At 38.8% G+C, this 27,216-nt stretch overlaps 1 protein-coding gene and 2 pseudogenes across 1 annotated transcript in view; 1 reads left to right on the top strand and 2 right to left on the bottom strand.

The window, feature by feature from the left end:
- Cr2 (complement C3d receptor 2) overlaps positions 1-27,216 on the bottom strand; it is a 210,951-nt gene that overhangs the window by 175,267 nt on the left and 8,468 nt on the right. Inside the window, exon 2 of the mRNA XM_036201891.1 lies at positions 24,828-24,953. The gene's annotated coding sequence lies outside the window, so the exon portion shown is untranslated. The remainder of the gene's footprint in view (positions 1-24,827; positions 24,954-27,216) is intronic.
- Positions 23,694-23,806, bottom strand: LOC118593619 (annotated as a pseudogene).
- LOC118593611 lies at positions 23,749-23,861 on the top strand (annotated as a pseudogene).

Raw genomic sequence — 27,216 nt, 5'->3', positions numbered from 1 at the left:
AGCCATCATGGAGTGATTCAGTGAAGTTCAGTTCCAGAGGACAAAAGGAGTTTCTGATTTACAGAGATTTCAAAGGTGTTCATGGTGCTGGGCAGGTAGATAGGGTAAATTCCACATCTTGTTCTATAATCCATGTAGTAGGAAGCATTTTTTAAAATCATTCTTCTGTATTGCTTTTGGATTGGACATCAGTGGGGTTGGGTTTACCTGAAACCACAAGGATCCATAAGGGGCTACAAGAACCATAGCAACAGATCACCTTCTTCTGCAGAGAGAGTTCTAAAACATGGGGATTCTGTCTTTGGAAGAAATACCAGTAGCTGAAAGGTCAGAAGCAACAGTTTAAAAGTCACTTTGAGTTAATTTTGTGGAAACTGTGAAGTCTGTTTATTTAATTTCTATACATATAGAATCATAGGGAGCTGGGTAACACTGGTCAAGACCACAGCTTTCCTGGCTGAATTTTCTTGTCTTTTTATTAAAATTTGAATAACTAGCCCAAGACCCCAGCCACTTCCTGAGACTCAGAGACCAACCCCCAGTTCCCGTCTACCCCAGAACTCCCATCTGAACCAGAGGTGAGTGCCTGGGGTTATAGTCAGAGAGGCAAGTGCCCCTGGTCCCATCACTGGACAAAGGCCATCCCAGGAGGACCTGACCTACTTGGCCCCAGTTTCCAGCCAATCAGTGAACACTGCAGGAAGGCTCCCCTTTTCCAAGACTGCAGGCAGACCCTGCAGTCTGCACACCTGCCCCCACACCCATATGCCAGAGACCCCAGCCATTCCCTGAGAATCAGAGACCAGCCCCAGCTTCCATCCTGCCCTGGAACTCCCATCTGGACCAGAGACCAGAAGAACTCCTATCTGGACAAGAGACCAGAGGAACTCCCATCTGTACAAGTGGAGCTCCCATCTGGACAAAATAAGGAGACGCCAGGGACTTCCCAAGACTCAGAGTCCAGCCCCCCAGCTCCTATCTAGCCAGCACTCTCATCTGGACCAGCACCCCATCTGGCCCAGAGCTTTCATCTGGAACCGGAGAGAGGCTCCCTAAATCTGTCAGCTCTCTCTGGACCAAGTACACTGATAAGGCCAAGAACGAACACAAGAGGAGATGGGCAGACGTCAAGGCAGAAGTGCATACAACAAAATAAAGAGCAATATAGCATCACCAGAACCTAGCCCTTCTCCAACAGCTAGACCTGAACATCACGGAATGGAAGAAGAAGAAGAAGAAAGCAACCTTATAAGTAACACCATGAAGAGGCTAGAGCCTTATATAGAAGAAATAAAAAATAAAGTAGAGGAACAGACAAACAAAAAATGGGAAGAACGCTATAAAAAACTAGAGGAAAGGACAATTAAAGCAGAAGAAAACAATAAGTCCTTGAAAGAAAATCACGAAAAAGCAAGGGAGACAGCCGGACCTGAAGGGGGAAAAAGAAAAAATGAAGACACTAGCAGAAGGAATGCTGGAAATAGAAAATCTGAGTAAACAAACAGGAACTTCAGAGGCAAGTATGACCAACAGAATGCAAGAGATGGAAGAAAGGATCTCTGGTGTTGAAGATACGGCAGAAGAAATAGATTCATCAGTCAAAGAAAACACTAAAACCAACAAAGTCATGACCCAAAATGTCCAAGAAATTTGGGACACCATGAAAAGACCAAACCTATGAATAATAGGGATAGAGGAAGGAGAAAATTCCAACTCAAAGGCACAGAAAATATATTTAACAAGATCATAGAAGAAAATTTTCCCAACGTAAAGAAGGAAATGCTTATGAAGATACAAGAAGCCTATAGAACACCAAACAGACTAGACCCCCCAAAAAAGTCCCCTCGCCACATAATAATTAAACAACTAAACATACAAAATAAAGAAAGAATATTAAGGGCAGCAAAAGCAAAAGGCCAAGTGACTTACAAAGGCAAACCCATCAGAATAGCACCCAATTTCTCAATGGAGACTTTGAAAGCCAGAAGGGCCTGGACAGATATAATGCAGACACTAAGAGACCATGGATGCCAGCCTAGACTAATATACCCAGCAAAACTTTCAATCATTATAGATGGAGTGCACAAGACCTTCCAAGACAAAACCAGATTTAAACAATACTTATCCACAAACCCAGCCCTACAGAAAGCACTAGAAGGAAAATTCCAACCTAAGGAAGGCAGATACACCCATGAAAACATAGGCAATAGATAACACCACAGCAGTAAACCCCAAAGAAGAGAAGTACACACACACTACCACCAAAAAATAAGGAACGAACAATCACTGGTCATTAATATCCCTTAATATCAATGGACTTAATTCACCTATAAAAAGACACAGACTAACAGAATGGATACGAAAACAGGACCCATCTTTCTGCTGCATACAAGAAACACACCTCAAACTCAAAGACAGACACCTCCTATGAATAAAAGGCTGGGAAAAGACTTTCCCATCAAATGGTCTTAAGGAGCAAGCTGGAGTAGCCATCCTAATATCCAGCAAAATAGACTTCAAACTAAAATCAATCAAAAGAGATGATGAAGGACATTACATACTCATCGTAGGAAAGATCCACCAAGATGAAGTCTCAATTCTGAACATTTATGCCCCAAACACAAGAGCACCCACATATGTAAAAGAAACATTATTAAAGCTTAAATCACATATAAAACCCCACACATTAATAGTGGGAGACTTCAACACCCCACATTCACCTCTGGACAGATCAGCCAAATTGAAACTTAACAGAGACATAATGGACTTAACTGATGTTATGGCTCAAATGGACTTAATCGATATCTACAGAACATTCCACCCAAATAAAAAAGAATATACCTTCTTCTCAGCACCCCATGGAACCTTCTCTAAAATCGACCACATACTTGGCCACAAAGCAAATCTCAACAGATACAAAACAATTGGAATAACACACTGTGTTCTATCAGACCACCATGGTTTAAAGTTAGATTTCAACAACAGAAAAAACTACAGAAATCCTACAATCTCATGGAAACTGAATAATGCTCAACTCAATCACCAATGGGTTAAGGAAGAAATATAGAAATTAAAGACTTCCTGGACATCAATGAAAATGAATACACCACATACCCAAACTTATGGGATACTATGAAAGCAGTGGTAAGAGGGAAATTCATAGCACTGAATGCCCACATAAAGAAGCTGGAGAAATCTCACACTAGTGACTTGACAGCACACCTGAAAGCCCTTGAACAGGAAGCAGCAAAGTCTCCCAGGAGGAACAGATGCCAGGAAATTATCAAAGTGAGAGCTGAAATCAATAAAATAGAATAAGGAGAACAATACAAAGGATTAATGAAACAAAGAGTTGGTTCTTTGAGAAGACAAACAAGATAGACAAGCCCTTATCCAAACTAACCAAAAGACAGAGAGAGAGCATTCAAATTAACAAAATCAGAAATGAAAAGGGGGACATAACAACAGACAATGAGGAAATCCAGAGAATCATCAGGTCATACTTCAAAAACCTCTACTCCACAAAACTGGAAAATCTAAAATAAATGGATAATTTTCTGGATAGGTACCACATACCTAAGTTAAATCAAGACCAGATAAACCATTTAAATAGTCCAATAACCCCTAAGGAAATAGAATCAGTCATTGAAAGTCTTCCAACCAAAAAAAGCCCGGGACATGATGGTTTCACTGCAGAATTCTACCAGATCTTCAAAGAAGACTTAATACCAATACTCTTTAAAGTGTTCCACACAATAGAAGCAGAAGGTATATTACCAAACTCCTTCTATGAGGCTACAATTACCCTGATTCCTAAACCAAACAAAGATGCAACAAAGAAAGAGAACTATAGACCAATCTCCCTCATGAACATTGATGCAAAAATACTCAATAAAATTCTGGCAAACAGACTCCAAGAACACATCAAAATAATTATCCACCATGATCAAGTAGGCTTCATCCCAGGGATGCAAGGGTTCAACATACGAAAGTCCATCAATGTAATACACCATATAAACAAACTCAAAGAAAAAAAACACATGATCATCTCACTAGATGCAGAAAAGGCATTTGACAAAATCCAACACCCCTTCATGATAAAGGTCTTGGAGTGATCAGGAATACAGGGAACATGCCTCAACATAATAAAGGCAATCTACAGCAAGCCCACAGCCAACATCAAATTAAATGGAGAGAAACTCAAAGCAATACCACTAAAATCAGGAACAAGGCAAGGCTGTCCCCTCTCCCCCTACTTATTCAATATAGTACTTGAAGTTCTAGCCAGAACTATAGGACAACATAAAGAGATTAAGGGGATACAAATTAGAAAGGAAAAAGTCAAGCTCTCCCTATTTCAGATGACATGATAGTATACATGAGTGACCCCAAAAATTCAACCAAGGAACTGATACAGTTAATAAAAACCTTCAGCAACATAGCAGGATACAAGATCAACTCAAAAAAATCAGTAGCCCTCCTATATACAACAGACAAACAGGCTGAGAAGGAAATCAGAGATACATCACCTTTTACAATAGCCACATATGATATAAAATACCTAACTAAGCATGTGAAGGATCTATATGACAAGAACTTTAAGTCCCTGAGAAAAGAAATTGAAGAAGATGTCAGAAAATGGAAAGATCTCCCATGCTCATGGATAGGCAGGATTAACATAGGAAAAATGGTGATCTTACCAAAAGCAATCTACAGATTCAACACAATTCCCATCAAATTACCAACATAATTCTTCACAGATCTGGAAAGAGTAATACTCAACTTCATATGGAAAAACAAAAAACCCAGGATAGCCAAAAGAATCCTGTACAATAAAACAACCTCTGGAGGCATCACAATCCCCAACCTCAAGCTCTACTATAGAGCTACCATAATAAAAACAGCTTGGTACTGGCATAAAAACCAACATGTGGACCAATGGAATCGAATTGAAGACCCTGACATTAACCCGCACACCTATGAACATATAATTTTTGACAAAGAAGCCAAAAATGTACAATGGAAAAAAGAAAGCATCTTCAACAAATGGTGTTGGCATAACTGGATGTCAACGTGTAGAAGGCTGCAAATAGATCCATATCTGTCACCATGCACAGAACTTAAGTCCAAGTTGATCAAAGACCTCAACATAAATCCATTTACTCTGAACCTGATAGAAGAGAAAATAGGAAGTACTCTTGAACCCATTGGCACCAGAGATCACTTTCTAAATATAACACCAGTAGCACAGACACTGAGAGAAACAATCACTCAATGGGACCTGTTGAAACTAAGAAGCTTTTGAAGAGCAAAGGACATGGTCAACAAGACAAAGCAACAGCCTACAGAATGGGAAAAGGTCTTCTCCAACCCCACATCTGACAGAGGGCTCATATCCAGAATATATAAAGAACTCAAGAAATTAGACATCAAAATGCCCAGCAGTCCAATTAAGAAATGGGCTATAGAACTAAACAGAGAATTCTCCACTGAGGAAGTACAAATGGCAGAAAGACATTTAAGGAATTGCTCAACATCCCTAATTATCTGGGAAATGCAAATCAAAACAACTCTGAGATACCACCTTACGCCTGTCAGAGTGGCTAAAATCAAAAAAACAGAAGACAGCTTATGCTGGAGAGGATGTGGAGCAAGGAGAACTCTCCTCCACTGCTGGTAGGAATGCAAGCTTGTACAGGCACTTTGAAAATCAATATGGCACTTCCTTAGAAAATTGGGAATCCATCTCACCCAAGACCCAGCTGTAGCACTCTTGGGAATACACCCAAGGAATGCTCAATCATACCACAAGGGCATTTGCTCAGCTATGTTCATATCAACATTGTTTGTAATAGCCAGAACCTGGAAACAACCTAGATGCCCTTCAACTGAAGAATGGATAAAGAAAATATGGTCCATTTACACAATGGAGTACTACTCAGCAGAGAAAAACAATGACATCATGAGGTTTGCAAGCAAATGGATGGATCTAGAAAAAAAATCATCCTGAGTGAGGTAACCCAGACTCAGAAGGACAAACACGCTATGTACTCACTCATTGGAGGATACTAGATGTAAAACAAAGATGACTAGACTGCTACACAACTCCAGGGAGGCTACCTAGAAAATGGGACCCTAGGAAAGTCTTACAAAGATGGATATTACACAGAGAATCTGGTTTATGTTGTCTTTGGGATTTTTAACCACAAAAAAAGATTTGATCATAAAATCTGTTGAGTTAAACAAATATGTAAATTTTAAAGGTACCTTGACTTCGAAATTTGGATATAAGGATATGTTGCTTTGGAAAAGAGTCTCTGCTTTTGTTTCCACAGAAAGCCAGAGGCTGTGGATTAGTTCCAGATTAAGATATATCAGGTTGGATCAGCCAAGACCACCTGAAAGGTCTCTGATGACACCATGGCCCAGATGATCTGACATCCAGAATGGTTTCACGGCAACTGGCTCAGAGGTTCACCCTAATGGGCTACTCTGTAATCCTAAAATTTTCTTTATGTCCCCATAAGATACAGCGCCCCCCTCCAGCAGGAAGTAGTTAAAAAAACTACGCCCACATTCCCAAAATTATCAAGCTGGCTTTGGAGATGGAATTGGCTCACTCCTTCTCTAAACCCAGACATATTTCTAGAAGACAAGGTTAAGAGATTCTTGTGTCCCAAATCAAAAGAGCCCTCTGGTATGGGACAGAGAAAAACCAATATTTTTCTTTAAAGCAGGTTGATTATAAATGAGATCTCTTTCTAAAGAAGAAAGGGGGATATGATATAGATATAATAGGATGAAAGGGTAGATTAGGGAACTTACTTCTAAAGAGCAACAACTTGTTTAAAATGTTTTACATTGGTTTAGATTTTAGTCTATTGATACAAACTTAGTTAATTTTGTTATATTGTGTGTATATTTCTACTCTTGTTTAAGGTATTATGTTTATATAGCTCATTTAAAATTGTAATGGATAATTAAAAATAGATTAATAACTGGTCATCTATGATAATCATACTCATAGCCATGTTAGTTAAGTCTTCTGGGTATACACAGAGATATTTCAGATAGATAGGTAATCTTCAAATACTTCAAAGACCTTCAGAATATGGCATTTAAAGTATTTTTAAAATTTAGACTTTCTGGACAGTGAGACATGTCTGCTCCTGGCAACACCGATTTACTTCAGAGAGGAGGATGGGCATTAAAGACACTTCATATGGAGTTTATCTTCACCTTGACAAAAATAGCCATTTGGGCAAGAAACTGTTCTTGCCTGGACTGCTCGATCAACTGGACATGCAGGACCCATAGAAAGGTGACCACTGAACTTTGCTTGACAAAATGGTCCTCAGGCTCCTGCTTCACAGAGGAAACTGACAGACATTCTACAGGACACTGAGAAAAGTGACCGAGAGACTCTAGCCCTGTGGGCTGAAGACAAATGCCCCAACATTACAAAGGAACATTAGGTGACTGTCCAGGCTGCCAGCTGTCTCTGTCTACCCTGCAAGACTCCCGAAAGTTGCTTACATCCTTCTCCCGGTTCTCAGGTAATATTATATCCTTCTAAGGTCTTTGATGTGGTTAAAGACTAGATAGTTATAATTTCCTCAGTTATGATAAAAGATACATTAGATATAAAACCTTAGACTCATAAATATAAGATAGATAGGATATCTTCTTTAATATTGTAACTGTAATTCTTGCTTGATAATTGTTTTGTTATATGTAATTGTACTATGTAAAAGTTAAAACCTTCCTTAAAAAAAGAAAAGGGGAAGTGCTGTGGATATCGCTCTGTGTAAATAAAGTTCTGATTGGCCAGTGGTCAGGCAGGAAGTATAGGCAGGACAAGAGAGAAGAGAATTCTGGGATGTAGAAGGCTGGGAAGAGACACCGCCAGCTGCCGCCATGAGAAGCAACATGTAAAGACACTGGTAAGCCACACGCCATGTGGCAAAGTATAGACTAACAGAAATGGGTTAATTTAAGATAGAAAAGGTAGATAACAAGCAGCCTGCCACGGCCATACAGTTTATAAACAATGTAAGTTTCTATGAGCTTTCTTGATTGGGTCTGAGCGACTGTGGGACTGGTAGGTAAGAGAGATTTGTCCTGACTGGGCCAGGCAGGAAAAGTCTAGCTACACTAGATGTCCTTCAACTGAAGAATGGATAAAGAAAATATGGTCCATTTACACAATGGAGTACTACTCAGCAGAGAAAAACAATGACATCATGAGGTTTGCAAGCAAATGGATGGATCTAGAAAAAAAATCATCCTGAGTGAGGTAACCCAGACTCAGAAGGACAAACACGCTATGTACTCACTCATTGGAGGATACTAGATGTAAAACAAAGATGACTAGACTGCTACACAACTCCAGGGAGGCTACCTAGAAAATGGGACCCTAGGAAAGACCCAGTGATCACCCAGTGACAGAGAAATGGATGAGATCTACATGAACAACCTAGATGACAGTGGGAGTAATGAAGGGCAAGATTTGAGGGAAAGAAAGCTTAGGGGAGCAGGAGATCCCAGCTGGATCAAGAACAGAAAGGTAGAACGAGGAATAACAGACCATGATAAATGAAGACCACATGAAAACAGGAATAGGCAGAGTGCTTGATAGGTCCCCAGAAATCCACAATGATATATCCTCTGTAGACTGCTAGTAGTGGTCGAGGGAGGGCCTGATCTGACCTCGTCTGGTAATCAGATTACTAAACACCCTAGCAGTCGTCTTGGAACTCTCATCCAATAACTGTTGGAAGTGGATGCAAAGATCCTCGGCCAGGCCCCAGGTGGAGCTCCAGGTGTCCAACTGTCAAGAAGGAGGAGGGACTGCAAGAGTGTGAATTGCTGAATCCAAGATTGCAAAAAGCACAGGGACAAATAGCCAAATGAATGGAAGCACATGAATTATGAATCAAAGGCTGTGGAGCCCCCAGCTGGATCAGGCCCTCTGGATAAGTGAGACAATTGAATAGCTTGATCTGTTTGGAAGGCTCCCAGGCTGTGGGACCTGGACTTGTCCTTGGTGCATGAGCTGGCTGTTTGGAACCTTGGGCTTACACAGGGAAACAAGCTCAGCCTAGAAGGAGGGGACTGGACCTGCCTGTACTGAATCCACCAGGTTTAAATGAGTCCCCAGGGGTGTCTTGTTCCTGGAGGACAATGGAATGGAGGGGAGGGGCTAGGGGAAGGTGGGAGTGGGGCCAGGAGGACAGGGCAACCCATGGCTGATGTATAAAATTAAAACACATAATAATAATAATAATAATAATAATAATAATAATAATAATAATAAATTTGACTAACTATATTTTTCTGCCTTTGTCCTTTGCTTTCTCTCTCCACTTCCTTTATTCTTTCACAAATATTGTACACATTCTTGATTGTTGTAGATTTGTGCCAATCTGGGTACTATTATTTTTTTTTATAAAACTATTTAACATTCTGAGTATTTACATTGTGAATGTACCTTTGTAATCAGCTTTCCTATTATAAATTGTTGGGCATTGTTATTGGATTGTATTCATTTTATGGTGTAAGTTTACCATACACAACTTCTTAATTTTTTTTTATTGGTTTTTTGAGACAGGGTTTCTCTGTGTAGCTTTGTGCCTTTTCCTGGATCTCACTTTGTAGACCATGCTGGCCTTGAACTCATAGAGATCCGCCTGGCTCTGCCTCTCAAGTGCTGGGATTAAAGGCGTGCGCCACCACCGCCCGGCCATACATCTTAATTATGATGCATTATGTTCCCAAGGATCATTTTTTAACTTTATATATTTTGTTTTTGTTGCTGTTATTATTGTTAATCTATGAAAGACTTTATTGGTTTATTATGTGTCTTGGCAGGTGGCACAGCCCATATTCTTCTTGGGGATGACCAGAGTTCAGGTACAAACAGTCAAGTTGGGAAACACCTAACTATCTTCTATTCTAGAACCAGGGGATCCGATACCCTCTTTTTTTGTCTGTCACCTCTATACACCTCTCATGAATAAACATACATGAAAATATAGCAATAAAAATTTTTTAAAGTACTTGTGACTTGTAAAGCAATTAGAGCAAAACAAGTTGCTTTAGGTGTACACTGATTCTTTAAAGATATGTTATCTTGCATTTTGTTTTAAAAAGTTTTCATTTCCTCACTCTGATGCAGATTTACAGGCAATTATCAATTATTATAAACAAAATGGTGTCTAAGTGATCCTTACAGGAATCTTCTTTATCATAAGAGAATAAAATCCTTTTATTAGTCAAAATTATTTTCTACAAAGTAAAAACATCAGAAAGCTTCAAGTTAATCTCTCCAGTTTTGGTGAAACACCCTCCTCATACATCAGATTTCTATTATTGCCAAAGGAGAGAATTGAGGTGCACAGGGAGAGTGCTGGCTAGTTATTTCTTGAAGTTTGATTTTTATTAGAATCTTGTAATTTTTGCTTAAGGGACCATAATATATATTTGTAGGTTTGTCTTTGTGTCTTGTTTTGTCAGCAGTGCCATACATGTTGTTGATTTTATTAATTGTAATCTAATTATATTGTTCACTTTCTGGAAAATGATGGACCTTCGCCAATTTTGTATTCAGAAAATTTCATATATATTTGGGAATTTACTGGAGTGACTTATAAGCTGCAGTCCAACAATGGCTATCAGTGAATGAAAAGTCCAAGAATCTATAATTGGTCAGTCCCATGAGCCTGGGTGTCTCAGCTGGTCATTTGTATATGCTTGAATCCCAAAGGTTCCTTTGCCTGGGAAGGAATGGATATATTGACAGGGATAGTACAAGCAGGCAAGTAGTAATATTTACTGTAGCATGAATCTTAAAGGTCTTATTAATAGAATCAAACCTAAAGCCAGGTAATGGGGTGAATGCTGGAAGGTCAGAGAAGCAGAACAAACCACAGCCACCTCACCTTGCCAATACCCCAGCTGATCCTGTTTCCTCAGACTGGAAACTTCTGAGTCCTCGTCCAGAATGAATCTCAGCTGAACTGCTGCTCCAAAGCCTGAAAACTTAACCAGCTAAAAGCTGCTAGTTTCTGGTCTTCACACCTTATATACATTTCTGCTTTCTGCCATCACTCCCTGGGATTAAAGGCTCACTTTCAGGGATTAAAGGCATGAGTCTCCAAGCTTGGCTGTATCCTTGAACACACAGAGATCCAGGTAGATCTCTGCCCCTGGAATGTAGGGTTAAAGGCGTGTGCTACCACTGCCTATCCTCTATGTTTAATATTGTGGCTATTCTATTCTATGACCCCAGATAAGTTTATTAGCATGCACAATATTTCAGGGAACACAATACCACCACAATTTACTTTAATAGGCATTGTTTCAGTTTCCACCGCTGGAGTCTTAGCATTAAAACATAATGTACAAACAGCTCCATTTGCAAACAAACTAGTTAAAATGTTTCTAAAACCAAAAAAGTTCAAGAAAAGATTGATATTGACTTCATAGAATGACTGGACCAAGGAAAGCAATCTGGAAGTGTAAAAAGTATATAATTTTGATATGCCTACCCTGCACTGATTGGGAACAGGTAAGGAAGGCTCTGATCTCTGGAATGGTCAGCCCAGTTCTCTATCCCCTAGGCCCCCATGGCACAAATCACTACCCCCATAGCCATTGCAGTCCCAGAGACCAGGTAGCAGTCTCCTCCCACCCTCACTCCATCACCAACCATCCCCTGTGGAACTAGCAACCATGGAGACATACACCTCCCCCTCCTGGACCAATTGGGAAGAAGAGGAACCACAGAAGCCAGAGGCCCCACTTGTACCAATTGGAAGAAGAGCAACCTTGAGCTCCACTGTTCAGATTAAAGGAAGAAATGAGTAGACAGCAGTGTAAGAACACAATAAACAACATAAAGAGCAATGCAGCACCACCAGAACCTAGTGATTGTACAACAGCAAGATCTGAACATCCCAAAGCAGATGATCCAGGAAAAAAAATGGCCTTAAAAACAACTTTATGAAGATGATAGAGGCACTAAAAGAGAAAATGAAAAATTCACTTAAAGAAATGGAGAAAAAGACAAACAAAAAAGTTGGAGGAACTCAAAAAAACTATTAATGAAAGTCATGAAACCCAAGAAAAAACAATCAAACAGGTGAAGGAAGCAGTTCAAGACTTGAAAATGAAAACAGAGGCAATTAAAAAAAAAAACCACAGACTGAGAGAATTCAGAAAAAGCAAAATCTGAGTAAATGAACAGAAACTACAGAGGCAAGCATAACCAACAGTATACAAGAAATGGAAGAGAAAAATCTCAGGCACTACAATAGAGAAAACAGATTCATCAGTCAAAGAAAATATTAAATCCATCAAATTTTTAACACAAAATATCCAGGAAATCTGGGACATGAAAAGACTAAACCTAAGAATAATAGGAATAGAAGGAGAAGAATTCTAGCTCAAAGGCACAGAAAATATATTTAACAAAATTATAGAAGAAAACTTTCCCAAGCTAAAGAAAGGCATGCCTATGAAGGTACAAGAAGCATACAGAACACTACGTAGACTGGACCACACAAAAACAGTTCCCTCACAACATAATAGTCAAAACACTAAAGATACAGAATTTAAAAAAGAAGGCCAGGTAGTGGTGGCACACACCTTTAATCCCAGCACTTGGGAGGCAGAGCCAGGCAGATCTCTGTGAGTTCAAGGCCAGCCTGGTCTATGGAGCAAGATCCAGGACAGGCACCAAAACTACATAGAGAAACCCTGTCTTAAAAAAAAAAAAGAATATTAAGAGCAGCAAAGGAAAAAGGTCAATTAACATGTAAAGGCAGACCTATGAGATTAACACTCCACTTATCAATGGAAACTCTGATAATAAGAGACCATGGATGCCAGCCCAGACTACTATACCCAGTAAAGATTTCAATCAATGTAGATGGAAGAAACAAGATATTCTATGACAAAATCAGATTAAACATTACATATCCACAAATCCAGCCCTACAGAAAGTACTAGAAGAAAAACTCCTACCAAAGGAAGTTAGCTACAACCACCAAAATGCAGGAAATAGATAACCTCACACCAGTAAATCCCAAAGAAGGGAAATACACACACACTACCACCAAAAAATAACAGGAATTAACAATCAGTAGTCATTAATACCCCCTTAATATCAATGGATTCAAAAAGACAGGCATATATGAAAATATGATCTATACTTCTGCTGCTACAGGAAACACACCTCAACCTCAAAGACAGACATTACCTCAGAGTAATGGTATCTGCAGGAAACCTCAACCTCAACCTCAAAGACAGACATTATCTCAGAGTAAAGGGCTGGGAAAAAAAAAAAACTTGCATTCAAATGGACCTAAGAAACAAGCTGGTGTATATACTCTAATATCTAACAAAACAGACTTCAAACTAAAATCAATCAAAAGAGATGAAGAAGGGCATTTCACATTCATCACAGGAAATATACATCAAGATGAAGTCTCAATTCTGAACATTTATGCCCCAAATACAAGGGTACCTACATATGTAAAAGAAACTTTACTAAAGCTCAAATTACATATCAAACCCACATACTAATAGTGGTAGACTTCAACACCCCTCTCTCAGCACTGGACAGGTCTGTCAGATAGAAACTTAACAGAGAAATAGGGAACTAACAGATGTTATGACTCAAATGAACCTAAGAGACATCTATAGAACATTTCACCCAAACACAAAAGAATATACATTCTTTTCAGTACCCCATGGAACCTTCTCCAAAAATGACCACATACTCAGTAACAAAACAAATTTCAACAGATTAAAAAATAATGGAATAACCTCCCCTATTATATCAGACCACCATGGCTTAAAGTTAGAATCCAACAACAACACAAAATGCAGAAAGTCTACAAATTCATGGAAATGGCACAAAGCTCAATTAAATCACCACTGGATGAAGGAAGAAATAAAGAAAGAAATTAAAGACTTCCTAGAATTCAATGAAAATAAATGCACAACATATCTAAACTTATGGGACACTATGAAATCAAAGCTAAGAGGAAAGTTCATAACACTAAGTGCCTACATAAAGAAGTTGGAGAAATCTCATACTAGCAACTTAACAGCACACCTGAATGCTCTAGAACAAAAAGAAGCAAACTCACCCAAGAGGAGTAGATGCCAGGAAATATTCAAATTGAGGGCTGAAATAAATAAAATAGAAACAAAGAGAACAATACAAAGAATCAATGAAACAGAGTTGGTTCTTTGAGAAGATCAACAAGATACACAAACCTAAACTAACCAAAAAGCAGAGAGAGAATATCCAAATCCATAAAATTAGAAATGAAAAGGGGAACATAATAACAGACACTGAGGAAATACAGAGAATCATTAGGTCATACCCTGAAAGGCTGTACTCCACAAAAATGGAAAATGCAAAAGAAATGGACAATTTTTTTGATAGGTACCACATACCAAAATTAAATCAAGATCAGATAAACAATTTAATTAGGCCTATAACCCCTAAGGAAAATTATCAAATTTCCACCGGGGGGGAAAAAAAAAGCCCAAGACCAGATGGTTTCAGCACAGAATTCTACCAGAATTTCAAATAAGAGCTAATACCAACACTCCTGAAGGAACATTGCCAAACTACAGTTACCCTGGTACCCAAACCACATGAAGACACAACTAGGAAAGAGAATTATAGACCAATCTCCCTCATGAACATTGATGCAAAAAATTCTCAATAAAATACTAGCAAACAGAATCCAAGAACACATCAAAAAAATCATACACCATGATCAAGTAGGCTTCATCCCAGAAATGCAGGGATGGTCCAACATATGAAAATCTGTCAATGTAATTCACAATATAAGCAAACTGAAAGGGAAAAAAACCCACATGTCAGGCCTGCCAACAGTCAGCTGGGTAGCTGGGTAGAGGCGTGTAGATTGAAGAGACAATGAAGAAGACAGAAAAGAGTTGAGAGCTCTGCCAGTCAATGCCAGACAGCCCCAAGTTTATTTCACAGCCAGCTTACATACAGTTTTGAAGGACAGAGGTAGAACAATGCACAGCACAGGCATTCAACCACTATCTATCCTGCTTTGCACCAAGGAACAGGCAGTTTCATTTTCTATCTCAATGTACCTCTGGAAGGCATCAGCAGCTTGCATCTAGCTAGAAAGTGTGTTCCCTCTTATGGGCTAATAAGAACTTTCTCACAGCCCTTCAAGGAGACTCTGTGGGCTAATCAGAACTTTCTCACAGCCTTGGAGCAAACAAGCTTAAACTCTATTGACTCAGAATAGACTTCAGATTCAAACTGGGAAACCGAGTCAGTTGTGGGCTCCCACAACCACATTATCATCTCATTAGATGCCTTTGACAAAATCCAACACCCCTTCATGATAAAGGTCTTGGAGAGATCAGGGATACAAGGAACATACCTAAATATAATAAAGGCCATTAACAGAAAGCCAACAGCCAACATCAAACTAAATGATGAGAAACTCAAAATGATTCAACTAAAATCAGGACCAAGACAAGGATGTCCACTCTCTTCATACCTATTCAATATAGTATTTGAAGTTCTAGCTAGAAAAATAAGACAACAAAAGGAGAACCAAGGGATATAAATTGGAAAAGAAGTCAAACTTTTCCAATTTGCAGATGATGACAGTATACATAAGTGATGCCAAAAATTCTACCATGGAACTCCTACAGCTGATAAACATCTTCAGTGATGTGGCCAGATATAAGATTAACTCAAAAAAAAAAAATCAGTAGCCCTCCTATATACAAATGATAACTGGGTTGAGGAAGAAATTAGAGAAACATCACCCTTTACAATAGCCACAAATAACAAAATATCTTGGGGTAAGTCTAACCAAACAAGTAAAAAACTTGTATGAGAAGAACTTTAAGTCTTTTAAGAAAGAAATTGAAGAAGCTATCAGAAAATGGAAAGATCTCCCATGTTCTTGGATAGGTAGGATCAACATAGTAAAAATGACAATCTTACCAAAAGCAATCTACAGATTCAATGCAATCTCCATCAAAATCCTAGCACAAATCTTAAAAGGTGTTATTAATAAAAGCAATCCTGGAGCCAGGTATTGTGGTGCATGCTGAAAGATCAGAGAAACAGAACAAGGTACACTCAACCTCACCTTGCCAACTTCTTGGGTGATCTTGTTTCCTCAAACTAGAAGCCTCTGAGTTGTCACCCAAATGGATCTCAGCTGAACTGCTGCTAAAAGCCTAAAAGCTTAACAAGCCTAGTTCCTGGTCCTCACACCTTTATATACCTTTCTGCTTCCTACCATCACTTCCTGGGATTTGGGGGATACAGAGATATGGGGTGGCTTGGGAGAGAGGGTTGGGGGGTGGGAGGAGGGAGGAGGGGGAATCTGTGAGTGGTATGTAGAGTGAGTAGAAAATTTCTTAATGAAGAAAAATTTAAAAAAAGAACACTGATAACAGCTTTTGTTGGAAAGAATGTGGGGCAAAGGGGAACACCTTTCCACTGTTGATGGGAGTGCAAACTTCTACAGCCACTTTAGAAATCAGTATGGTGACTTCTCAGAAAATTGGGAATCAATCTACCTCAAGACCCAATGATACCACTCTTGGGCATATACCCAAGGGATGCTCAATCATACCACAAGGACATTTGCTCAACTATGTTCATAACAGCATTACTCATAATAGCCAGAACCTGGAAACAACCTAGATGCCCCTCAGCTGAAGAATGGATAAAGAATATGTGGTATTGGTGACTGTGGTGTGATGCCTTGCACAGCCTTGGTGGCAGTGGGGAGGAGCTCGGACCTGCCTAGGCTCAGTGTGCAGGGCTCTGCTGACTCCCCATGGGAGACCTTAACATGGGGGATGTGGGGATGTGGGGTGGCTAGGGAGGGAGGAATGAGGAGGTGGGAATCTGTGAGTAGTATGTAGAGTGAGTATAAAAATTCTTAATTAAAAAAAATGAAAAATGGTACATATACGATAGATCATTACTCACCTGTAAAAAACAATGACATCATGAAATTTGCAGGCAAATGGATGGAAGTAGAAAATATCATCCTGAGTGTGGTAACCCAGACTCAGAAAGACAAACATGGTATGTACTCACTCATAAGTGGATACTAGATGCAAAGCAAAGAATAATTAGACTATAACTCACAGCTCCAGAGGAGCTAGGAAACAAGAAGGACCCTAAGAGGGATGCATGGATTGCCCTGAGAAGGGAAAACATGAGATCTCTTGACTAAGCTGGGGGAGGAAGGGAGTGGGAGAGCAACGAAAAAGATATCTTGATAGAGGGAGACATTATGGGGTAAAGAGTACTAGGGAATTTCCCAGGAATCCACAAAGATGACTGTAGTGGTATGTTTCTCTGGTCCCACCCAGTCCCATGTCCTGTAGCCACTTATAAAATAATCATTCAGAGGCTTAATATTATTTACAAAGTGTATGGTTTATGGCACGCTTCTTGTTAGTTAGCTCTTTCATCTTAAATTAACCCATTTCTATTCATCTATGTATTGCCACATGGCTGTGGTGTTACCAGCCTGCTGGCATCTTGCTGCTCCTTGAGCAGCAGCTGGGCATCTCCTCTATTCTTTCTTCTCTCTGTATCTCTGCTTGGATTTCCCACCTGCCTCTAAGCTGCCTTGCCATAGGCCACAACAGCTTTATTTATTAGCAAATGGGAGCAACACACAGTCACAGCATACAGAAAGACATCCCATAGCAGGCAGCCCCAGATTATACTACTAGCAATAGTGGAGAGGGTGCCTGCACTGGCCTACCCCAGAAATCGGATTGGTGAATATCCTGACTGTCATCAAAGAGCCTTCATCCAGTAACTGATGGAAGCAGATGCAGAGAACCAAGCACTAGGCCGAGCTCTGGGAGTCCAATCAAAGAGAGGGAAGAGGGATTATATGAGCAAGGGAGGTCAAGATCACAGTGTGGAAATCTATAGAGACAACTGAACCAAGCTTATAGGAACTCACAAACTTTAGACTGACAACTGTGGAACTTGTATGGGACTGGACTAGGCCCTCTACATACGGAAGATAGTGGTATAGCTTGGTCTGTTTCAGGGGCTTCTGGAAGTAAGATCAGGATCTATACCTGGTGCATGAATTGGCTTTTTGGAGCCCATTACCTATGGTGGGATGCTTTGCTCAGCCTGGATGCAGGGGGTAGGGGCTCAGTCTTTCCTCAACTGAATGTACTGGGCTTGGCTGACTCCCCATTGGAGGCCTACCCCGTTGGAAGAGGGGATAGGGAGTGAGTTGGAAGGAAGGCTGGGGGGAGTGGAAGGAGGGATGAGAGGGGGATCTGTGGTTGGTATATAAAATGAATTTTAAAAATTTAAATAAAAATATAATTAAGATCTTAATAATCTTACAGTTTAAACTGTGGTACTTCTGATTTCTGGGAGCTGAATACAGAACTTAAATAATGCATATTTCTTTGTAGGAACTTCAGTGAGACCCTGTTTTTGGTTTCTTTGGTTGGTTAGATTTTTGAGGGAACAGGGTTCAAATATGAACCTCTAGTTATCCTGACCTCATTTCATAGACCAGGCTGCCCTCTAACTAAATGAGATTCATCTGCCTTTGACTCCTGAGTGCTAGGATTAAAGGCATTAGACAGTACGCAAATCTTGCCCATCTTCCTTTGTGGTTAGTAATTGTTCATACAGTTTCTCTGACAAGTACTTAGTATGTTGATTTGTTTGCTTGTCTCTCTATATATGTCTGTTAATAGTGATTTCTCACGGGACCCTAGGAAAGACCCAGTGATCACCCAATGACAGAGAAATGGATGAGATCTACATGAACAATCTAGACGACAGTGGGAGTAATGAAGGGCAAGATTTGAGGGAAAGAAAGCTTAGGGGAGCAGGAGATCCCAGCTGGATCAAGAACAGAAAGGGAGAACGAGGAATAACAGACCATGATAAATGAAGACCACATGAGAACAGGAATAGGCAGAGTGCTCGATAGGTCCCCAGAAATCCACAATGATACATCCTCTGTAGTCTGCTGGCAATGGTCAAGAGAAAGCCTGATCTGACCTAGTCTGGTGATCAGATGGCCAAACACCCTAACAGTCGTCTTGGAACTCTCATCCAATAACTGATGGAAGTGGATGCAGAGATCCTCAGCCAGGCCCCAGGTGGAGCTCCAGGTGTCCAACTGTCGAGAAAGAGGAGGGTCTGCAAGAGCATGAATTGTTGAATCCAAGATTGCAAAAAGCACAGGGACAAATAACCAAATGAATGGAAGCACATGAATTATGAACCAAAGGCTGTGGAGCCCCCAGCTGGATCAGGCTCTCTGGATAAGTGAGACAATTGAATAGCTTGATTTGTTTGGGAGGCACTCAACTGTGAGACCAGGATCTGTCCTTAGTGCATGAGCTGGCTGTTTGAAACCTTGGGTTTACACAGGGACACTTTGCTCATTCTGGAAGGAGGTGACAGGACCTGCCTGTACTGAATCTACCAGGTTTAAATGAATCCCCAGGGGTGCCTTGATCCTGGAGGACATGGGAATGGAGGGGAGGGGCTGGGGGGAAGGTGGGGGTGGGGGCAGGAGGGGTGAGGACAGGGGAACCCATGGCTGATGTATAAAATTTAAAACACACAATAATAAAGAAAAAATAAATAAACAAAAAAAGTGATTTTTCTGGGAAGGGTAAATACTATGCAAAGGGCCAAGAAATGACCCTGACCCTTACCCACACTTTGAGATTTTATTAGAACTTCTCTGTCATGGAATAAGTATGGGAAGCACACAATTTATGAATATATTAACAAAGAAATATACATTTGCATTGTAATCACTATAACTCTGCTGTGCACATGAATGGGACATTTTAGAATGCAGTGACCTATGATGATGTGCTTGTCAACTTTATTTGAGATGAGTGGGCTTTGCTGAATCCTTCCCAGAAGATTCTCTACAAAAATGTGATGTAGGAGACTTACAGGAATATCACTGATATAGGCAAGACTGAATTTTCCTTCAATGTTTAAAATAAAGAGACAACTGTTACTTGGTTTTTGGTGCTCTTCTAAAATTTGTATTGATAAAGGGCAAGAATGTGGTAAATAAGTCAGGCATGGTTTTTAGGTAAATTGGATAAAGTAGTGTAAATTTTGCATAACTTCCAAAAATAAATCACTCATTTTCTGGTACTATATTTTTAGTTACAAATTGGAAGGCCACAATTTTGAAGAACATTGCCAAAGATCTAGATGATATGGAAAGTAATTTTTAATGCAAACTAATGCAAATATCCCACAGAATATTTTTATTTTGTTTTGTTTTGTTTTGTTTTTCAAGAGAGGGTTTCTCTGTGTAACTGTCCTGGCTGTTCTGGAATTAATTTTGTAGACAAGGCTGGCTTTGAATTCTACAGAATAATTTTAATGTGCCCTGGAAATTTTAAGGAAAAGGAATAATGTAAATAAGCACAGATTTAAGTGTATTACTAAATTCTCACAACACTGTGTACCTCAATGTCAGGTACACGAGGATCATGAGTTCAAAGTTCTCCCTAACTAATTACTGACATCCTAGTCAGGCTGGATGTAAAAACAAACAACATCCTATGGGGATTTATAAAAATATGAAAAACAAAACCAGGAACAACAATCCATCACCCTTTCACAGACACACTTACTTGAAAAATATGATCCTACACTGCTTGATACTTAAATAAATAATGGACCACTTAGATAATGGACCTCCCATTCTATACATTGTAGCAGAAAAAAAAATCTATCACTAAGTAAAAGCATAATGGAAGATGAACAAAGCCACAGAAAGAATATAAGAACCACAAAATAAAAGTTCAGCAAGTGGATTTGCCATATATAGCATACTTTAATGTCAGCCTCAAATGTTGCAAAAATAGAAACCACAATGTAGTTACCTCCACCATCAGTCTTGAGTGAACATGGCAAGTAATTTACTTCCTTCAGGCTATGATAAAAAGAGATTAAACAAGATTTTTTTCCTTAAAACTTAAGACAACTATGATGTCTAGAGTCTTTACAAATCATTTGCATGAATAGGGTTTTTCTCATGTATGAGTTATTCCATATTTCCTGACTTTAAATTGATATAAAAAGGCTTTAAAATATTTATAGGGCAACATATATATATGACTGAGCAGTTAAAAGTTCATTCCCAAGACTAAAGTCACATTTTTCACAACTTCCTGTAATTCCTGCTACAAGAAGATTCAAACATCTAATGTTCTTGGAAACCAGCATGCACATTCACATACCTACACAAACACACACTAACATCAGATAATTAAAATTAAATAAAATCTTTAAACAAATTTCACTCATGAAAGTTTTTCTCTATAAGCATTCATTCCTATAACACAGGGTTTGAGGTATCTAAATGCTTAGAGAGGTTTTCTTTTTTTATTCATGAATTGGTTCATGTAACAGAAAGCAAGCATGTAGGCTTAAAGTCAAAGAAATCAATCCTTCTAAGTTGATGGTGTCATTTGGAAAGATTTGGGAAATGATACCCTGCTGGAGGAAATATGTCATTGGGGGTGTGCTTTTATAATTTATATCTGCACACCATATCCAGTTGCCACACTCTGCTTCATGCTGCAGCTTGAGGATGTGAGATCTTAGCCTCCTGCTATAGCTGCCATGTCTGACTCCTGTTGCCATGTCACTTTCATGGTTATCCTGTATCTCTCAGGAACCAAGAGCCAAATTAAACTCTTTCACAAGTTGACATAGACATTATGTTTTATTGCAACAACAGAAAAGCACAAGTAAACATCCATAAAGTTTTATACCTGAATTAGTTATTTCATGTCATTGAAGAGATGTATGAAATCTAAAAGGATTATTTTATCATTTCAATTTGTAGGGCTTTGATCACATGAGTTTGCAGGTGCAAACAAAATAAAGATGGGCATTATATTGCTTGAACAGATTGATGACATTGTCAGATTTTTTTTTCTCCAGAATAAATACTTGTAAAACTTAAATGTGTTGGCTAAAGATATTACCAAAGTCTTTATAGCCAGATTCTCTTCTGGATGAGTTTTTCATGTCCTCAAAGACTATTGTGATAGGCACAGGCTTTAATTGAATGATGGCACACTAAAAGTTTTACTCTTATATAGACTACCATGAAGTGCAAAACCTTATCACCCTGACTGCATTTATAGGGTTTCTCTGCAGTATGATGTTTTCTCATGATTTTGAAGATTACAGTTATGTGCAAAGTCTTTCCCACATTGGTTACATTCATAGGGTTTCTCTCCAGTGTGTATTCTTTTATGCATTAGAAGATGACTCTGACATGTAAAGGCTTTACCACACTGATTATATTCATAGGGTTTCTCTCCCATATGTGTTCTTTTATGCCTTAGAAGACTACTCTTACATGCAAAGGCTTTACCACATTGATTACATTCATAGGGCTTCTCTCCAATATGTATTCTTTTATGCAACAGAAGATTACTGTACTGTGCAAAGGCTTTCCCACACTGATTACATTCATAGGGTTTCTCTCCAGTATGTGTTCTTTCATGTTTTTGGAGACTACTATTACATGCAAAGGTTTTACCACATTGATTACATTCATAGGGTTTCTCTCCAGTATGTGTTATTTTATGCATTAGAATATTACTGTACTGTGCAAAGGCTGTACCACACTGATTACATTCATAGGGTTTCTCTCCCATATGTGTTCTTTTATGCCTTAGAAGACTACTCTTACATGCAAAGGCTTTACTACATTGATTATATTCATACAGTTTATCTCCAATATGTGTTCTTTTATGCATTAGAAGAGTACTGTACTGTGCAAAGGGTTTACCACACTGATTACATTCATAGGGTTTCTCTCTAGTATGTGTTATTTTATGATTTTGGAGATATTGTTACATGCAAAGGCTTTACTACATTGATTACATTTGTAAGGTTTCTTGCCAGTAATGTGTTCTTTTTTGCCTTAGAAGATTACTGTACTGTCCAAAGGCTTTACCAAACAGATTACATTCATAGGGTTTCTTCCCCATATGTGGTCTTTTATGCCTTAGAAGACTACTGTTACATACAAAGGCTTTACCACATTGATTACATTCATAGGGTTTCTCTCCAGTATGACTTCTTTCATGCCTGCAATGATAATTGGCACATGTAAAAGCATTACTACATTCATTACACTGTTGAATATATCTGCATGAATTAATTTTACAATTTGATTTAATTGTTATAAAGCAATCAGAACCTTAAACTTTTATCACTTTGTTTACACTCATGTTGTTCCCCTTCATTAAGGTTTGTTTTGCATCTTTGAATATACCTGTGATGGCAAGAACCTTTAATACAGTACTCACATTTATAGCATCTTTTTTCTGTATGAGATTTTTCACATATTTGAAGAAAACTAGAAAAACTCAGAACTTTATCATGCATATTGCATTCATAAATTTTCCTATAGTGTGAGTCATACTGCATTTGCAATGTGAACCAGGACAAACAGAAGTATTTGCACATTCCTGGTGCTCATAGGGCTTTTCTGTAGTGTGAGTTTGTTGATATATTTCCAATGAAGCTGGAAAAGCAGTTACTTGTAGTTAGAGTTTTCCTGCCTGGCCCAGTCAGGACAAATCTCTCTTACCCACCAGTCCCACAGTCGCTCAGACCCAACTGTGTCATCCTTGCGCAGGGGCCATGCTAATCTTCTCTGTCTCGTTCCAATTTTAGTAAAAAATATGGAACGCTACAGAGAAGATTAGCATGGCCCCTGCGCAAGGATGACACGCAAATTCGTGAAGCGTTCCAATTACTTATAAACTTGAATCACATTCAACAAGTCTATTTAATGTGTGGTCTACTACATATCTTCTAATTTTTCTGAGAAGGAGACGGGTATGTGGCTTCTTTCAATATCCCTATGCTCATATGGCTTATATGCAGTGTGACATATGATACACGTGTTAAAAGTAGAATAACAAATAAAAGGTGTCCACATTGCATTCACACAGTTTGACTTTCTGTTTCTCATAGACATATGGTATAGAAATTGAGATTTCTCCACAACTGCCCCTTGGCTCTTGACTCTAACTACCCTTCTCTCACTAAATTTAGTAAAGTTACAACAAGTATACAAGCAACACTAGCTTTACTATGGACTATTTGCTTATTAGAAGGTTTTAGATATATACTTATCACCTATTCAATCTGCATACCTTTTGTAATATGAGTGGAATAAAACTAAAGGGATTGGCAGTTCGACAGCATAGCTCTCATGAGGCTATGATTCAAATGGTGATAACTATTAAGGCATTGTTTCCTTGTCTTCTTTCTTAAAATAATGCCTTGAAAATATAATTCACCTACTTGACATTGAAGTATGTGATTTTGTGAGAATTTGATAATTTCAGTGTACTTTAAGCTGTGCTTATTTACACTGATGCTTTCTTTAAAACTTCCAGATACCTTAAAATTTCTTCTGAGGCATATTTATATTAAGCTGCACATGAAAATTACCTTCCATGTCTTCTAGAACTTTGACAATGTTCTTCAATATTATGATCTTCCCATTTGTAGCCTAAAATATAGTATCAGAAATTGTATGACATATTATTGGAAATTGTGCAAAATTAAAGTTATTATTTTCAGTGACCCTTAGAATTATGCCTGTTTTATTCACATCATCCTTTCTCAGTTTCAATCATAATTACAGCAGAGCATCAATAACCAAGAAACATTTGCTTCCTTATTTTAAAATGTGAAGGAAAATTCATAGTCTTACCTATAGCAGTAAGGTTCCTATAGGTCTCCAGCATCACATCTTTGTAGAGACTCTTCTGGAAGGATCCAGCAAAGCCCACTCTTCCCAAGTGAAGTCAACATGCACATCATCATGGGTCACTACATTCTAAAATATCCCATACATGTATACAAAAGAAAGTGATATTGACAACATAGTAAATGCATACTTCTTTGAAAATACAGTCACATAATTCTCATGCTTCCCATACTTATTCCATGACATAGAAGTTCTAATGTAATCACCAATTCACTTTAGAAAGAAACTGAATAGGAGGGTTATTTCTCATTTATGCGCTCTTTGAATGGGATAGTGCCTTGTTAGAGAAATGCCTATTAACAGACACACAGAGACAAACAAACTGAGTATACATGAGAGGAATTATATGAACAATTTAACTAAAAAAAAAAAAAAAAGGGCAAGCTGGGTGTCCTGGCTCATGCCTTGCCTTCAATCCCAGCACTCAGAAAGCAGAGGGAGGTGTGTCTGCCTCTGAATGCTAGCCTCATTTATTCATTCAGTTCCAGCACTATCAGAAGTACATATTAAGACCCTCTCTCTCCTGCAAAAATCAGTCAAACAAACAAAAAGATAGAAAAACACTCAGTAGGTTTTACTAAAGTTTCTACAAAGAGTTATGCATTCATTCCAATTCTGGATTCATCTTCCAGAAACCTGAAGTGCCTATCTAAAGTGTAACAGTAGTAACATTTTACTGAAAGAAACTGCATGTTTAAACAGGTTCAAATGGGCAGATGAAAACATGAGCAATGTAAATATTGATCATAAATCTTCAAAAAAGGGCAGGAGAGATTACTCAACAGTAAAGAGCTCTTACTGGTCTTGCATATAGATGGGCTAAATTGCCAGTACTTACATGGGGAATCAGAACTATCCATTATTCCAAGCTCAGCAGTTTTTAGACCATCTTTTGACTACTGTGAGGACCAGGCACCCATAGGGTTCATCTCTATGCATACAGACAAAAGACTCATATTCATTTTTTAAAAATTCAAAGCAAGCACAACAGGCAGGAAGAATGTCACAAGCCTGCAATCTAATGACTCAGAAGGCTCAGGCAGTATTAGTGTCATGAATACATGTCATCCTAGGAAAGAGAATAATACCCTCTGCCAAATTTCAAAATTCAAGATGTTGGTGGAGCTCAGCACAACAGCACCTACTTGACATGTACAAAAACTTAAATTCCACACCCATAACCCAGTAATATAAAAATAAAACAAAACAAAACAAAACAAAACCCAGGAATGTTGGCCAACCTTTAATCCCAGCACCTGGGAGCCAAAATAAGGTAGATCTCTGAATTCGAGGCCATCTATGTCTACAGTGCTACTTTCAGGACAACCAGAGCTATACAGACAAACCTTGTCTTCAAAAACAGAAACAACAAAATAAAAATGGTTTAGCATTGAACAGGAATTGCTTCTACTGTATCTCATATTTTTAGGGATAGAGTTTATAATGGTGGTGAAGCCATAACAGCACAAGAAGGAAACTGGCTGATTAATTTCAACCACAGCACAGTAGACACAAAGAACAGGAAATGGATTGAAGCTATAGACACTCATCTTCCAAGGAGAGACAGATGTTCAAATACATCATCTCTCTGGGAGGTTTTTGATTCAGTCCACTGCATTCTGACCCAGGTCAGTATAGGTTCATGGTCATCCATGAAGAAAATGCAATTAATCACTTCAATGATCCTCAGAGTCTACAACACCTCTGTACTATTCAAGTGTCTAAAATCTCTTCTGACACTCAAGCACTTGACTGTGATATCTTGAAAAATCAGAATACAAGTCATATCTTTCTGAGATACAATTTCACAAAATACCCTTTCCCATTCCAAAAGAGAGGAATATGTAAAAATGAAGGATGACTGGCTCAAGGCAAGACTGAAACCCAGCAGGGTAACCATCAAATCCTGTAGCTCTGTCTCGGACTGGGAATTCAGTTTCAAATGGCTTAGATGGCCCTATCCCTGCAACTTCTCACACATCTTTCTTTTTGGTTACTTTCACTCCCTATATGCATCTCTCCAGGGCAGATGTCTCATAGCTTGGCTATCTCAACATCTTTTGGTCTTAAAATACAACCAAGGCCTCATCTTCACAGCATCATGCAACTCTCAGTTTCCTCACTGGGGCTGACTCTGCCAAACACAGATTCCTGTAACAGTGCTGAACTCAAACCATAGACAAAGAATACAAGGCCTGAAATTTTGAATCTTTCTTGTTTCCAGAACAGAGTACAACAACATCAATGATTCCCCCAAATTTGGCTTCTAAATTTTGATGGACCATGCCATGCTTGGACCAGAGTTGCAGCAGATTTTGTATGAAGTTGCTTC

Source organism: Onychomys torridus, chromosome 11 (assembly GCF_903995425.1).
Source record: "Onychomys torridus chromosome 11, mOncTor1.1, whole genome shotgun sequence".
Lineage (NCBI taxonomy): Eukaryota > Metazoa > Chordata > Mammalia > Rodentia > Cricetidae > Onychomys > Onychomys torridus.
This window is presented reverse-complemented; position numbering and strand designations above follow the sequence as displayed.